This window comes from Crocuta crocuta, unplaced genomic scaffold, assembly GCF_008692635.1.
Source record: "Crocuta crocuta isolate KB4526 unplaced genomic scaffold, BGI_CrCroc_1.0 scaffold528, whole genome shotgun sequence".
NCBI lineage: Eukaryota > Metazoa > Chordata > Mammalia > Carnivora > Hyaenidae > Crocuta > Crocuta crocuta.
Genome location: NW_027530010.1, coordinates 2,505,164 through 2,508,822, shown reverse-complemented (window position 1 = coordinate 2,508,822; position 3,659 = coordinate 2,505,164).

Below are 3,659 nucleotides of genomic sequence, written 5' to 3'. Positions count from 1 at the left end.
CTGTTTTGGATTCTGTGTCTTCCTCTCTCTCTGCCCTCCCCTCCTCACACTCTGTCTCTCAAAAATAAATAAATGTTAAAAAATATATTCTTTAATTTAAAAAAAAAGAGATAGAAAGCTCTCTATTCCTAGATTGTTAAGAGTTGTTTTTTGGGGAAGGTGCCTGGGTGGCTCCGTCAGTTAAGTGTCTGACTTTAGCTCAGGTCGTGATCTCATGGTTCATGAGTTCAAGCCCTGCATCAGGCTCTGGGCTGACAACTCAGAGCCTAGAGTCTGCTTCAGATTCTGTGTCTCCCTCTCTCTGCCTCTACCCCTCTTATTCTCTCTCTCTCTCTCTCTCTCTCAAGAATAAATAAACACTAAAAAATATTTTTTTAAAAGGAGGGTTTTTTTTTAATCACTAATGGTTGTTAAATTTTGTCAAAATTTTTTTCTACACCTATTGATATGATCATATGATTTTTCTTCTCAGGCTGTTGATATGATGGATAACATTCATTGATTTTTGAATGTTGAACCAGACTAGCATGCCTGATATAAATCCCACCTGGCTGTGGTGTAGAATTCTTTTTATACATTGTCGAATTTGATTTGCTAACATTTTGTTGAGGATTTTTATATTTATGTTTATGAAAGACATTGGTCTATGGTTTTTTAATAACGTGTGTGGTTTTGTTATTAGGATAAGACTGGCCTTGTAGAATGAGTTACAAAGTATTTCCTCTGCTCTGTCTTCTGGAGAAGATTGAAGAGAACTGGCAATACATTTTTCATAAATGTTTGGTAGAAATCACCAGTCAACCAATCTGTGCCAGGTGCTTTCTGTTCTTACAGCTTATTATTAGTTCTATTTTTTTTCTAAAGATACAGGCCTATTCAGATTGTTTCTTCTTATGAGTTTTGGCGGACTGTGCCTTTCAAGGAGTTTGTCCATTTTATCTACATTATCAGGTATGTGGGCACAGAGCTGTTCATAATATTCCTTCATTATCCTTTTAATGTCCATGAGTTCTGTAGCAATGCCCTTTTTTATTTCTGATATTAGTAACTCGTGTCATCTTGCTTTCTTCTTAGTTAGCCTAGCTAAGGGCTCATCAATTCTACTGAGCATTTCAAAAACCAGATTTTGTGTTTGCTTATTTTCTCTACTGATTTCCTATTTTCAGTTTCATTGATTTCTGCTCTAATTGTTTTTACTTTTTATCTTCTGCTCACTTTTGATTTAATTTGCTCTTTCTAGTTTCCTAAGGAAGAAACTTCGATTACTGATATTCAATCTTTCTTCTTTTCTACAAGATGTATTCGATGTTATAAATTTCTCTTTAAGCACTGTTTTTACTGGATTCCATAAATTTTGATACACTCTTTTTTATTTAATCAGAAAATTTCAAAATTTATCTTGAGACTTCTTCTTTGATCTGTTGTTTGGAAGGATACGGTTAAATTTCCAAGTATTAGGGGATTTCTAGCGATCTGTCAATTATTGATTTTGAATTTAATTTCATTGGGGCCTAAGAGCAAACGTTGTATGATTTCTACTCTTTAAAAACTGTTAAAGTGTGTCTTATGGCCCAGAATGTGGTCCACATCGGTGACTGTCCCATGTGAGCTTGAGAAGAATATGTAATCCGCTGCTGTTAGATGAGGGAGTCTATCGAGGTCCATTATACCCAGTTGATTGACGGTGCTGCTGAGTCCTGCCCGCTGGAGCTGCCCTTCGGTGACAGAGGAGCGTCAAAGTCTTCAACAATAATAGTGAATTAATGTATTTCTCTTCGCGGCTCCATCAGTTTTTGCCTCATACATGTTGACGCTCTGTTGTCAGATGCATGCACATAGAATTGTTATGGCTTCTTGGAATATTGACTCCTTATAATTACATAATGCCCCTTTATCTCTGATAACTTTCCTTGATCTGACGTCTGCTTTGTCTGAAATTAATACATGTATTTCTACTTTTTTTTTAAGATTTTTTTTTTAAATGTTTTATTTATTTCTAGGAGAGAGAGAGACAGCGTGAGCAGGGGAGGGTCAGAGAGAGAGGGAGACACAGACTCTGAAGCAGGCTCCAGGCTCTGAGCTGGCAGTCAGCACAGAGCCCGACGCGGGGCTCGAACCCACGAACCGCGAGATCATGACCTAAGCGAAAGCCGGACGCTTAACCGACTAAGCCACCCAGGCGCCCCTCTACTTTTTTTGATTAGCATATTTTTTCCTATCTTTTTTTTTTTAATACAAAGATTGAGTTTGTAGTTAAAAAACTTTCCCACAGAGAAAATTCCAGGTCCAAATCGCTTCACCAGGGTGTTCTATAAGACATTTAAAAAAGAAAAAAATTCCAATGCCACACAAACCCGTTCAGAAAACTGAAAAGGAAGAAATTCTTCCCAACTTATTCTACAAAGCCAGCATTACTCAAAACCAGATGGGACAGTACAAGAAAAGAAAGTGACAGACTAATATCTTTCATGAACATTAATGTAAGAATTCTCAACAAAATTTTAGCAAATCAAATCATAAATAAAAGGTAAACATCACAACCAGGTAGCGTTTATCCCAGAAATTCAAGGCAAGTTCAACGTTGAAAATCTATAATACCAAACAACTAAAAAAAGAAAAACCATATGATCATCTCATTCAATCCAGAAAAAAAATGGATAAAATACAAACAACATCTATTCTTTTTTTTTTTAATGTTTATTTATTTTTGAAAGAGAGAGACAGAGTACAAGCTGAGGAGGGGCAGAGAGAGACACACACACAGAATCCAAAGCAGGCTCCAGGCTCTAAGCTGTCAGCACAGAGCAGCTCAACATCGGGCTCGAACTTGCAGAACGCAAGATGGTGATCTGATCAAAGTTGGACGCTCAACTGATTGAGCGCCCCAAACAACATCTACTGTTGATTTTAAAACAAAACAAAAACAAAAAACAAACAAAAGCAACTCGCAGCACACTAGGGATAGATGGGGACTTCCACAGTCGCAAAGAAGAGCACCTGTGGAAAACCTACAAGATCACATCATATTTAATGGCGTAAAATCAATTGCTTTCCTCCAAAGATCAGAAACAAGGGAGGGACGCGTGCTCCTCCTCACTCTACCAACTCTGCTCTGGAGGTTCTAGCTAGCGCAGTAAGACTAGAAAAAAGAAATACAAGGAATGCATATCGGAAAAGAAGGAGGAAAATTGTGTCTTTATTCTCAGACGACATGCTCATCCCTGCAGAAAATCTTATGGAGCCTACAAAATATCTACTAGAACTAATGAGTGGTTTTAGCAAGATTGTAGGCTATAAGATCAATACATACAAAAATTACTATAGATCCCTGTACTAGCAGTAAGCCATTTGAAATTGAAATCTTAGGGGCATCTGGCTGGCTCAGCCGGAGAAGCATGTGACTCTTGATCTTGAGGTGATGAGGTCAAGCCCCACGTTGGGTGCAGAGATTACTTAAGTACATAAAACTTAAAAGAAAAGAAAGAAACTTAAGAGAAAAAAGAAAAATACGATTCAGCAATAAACTGATGGACTCAACAACATAGATGAGACTGAAAATATGCTGAGTAAAAGAAGTCATTCAGAAAAGAATACCTACTGTATGATTTCATTTCTATAAAATTCTAAAAGATGCAAACGAATCTACAGGGCAAAAAGCA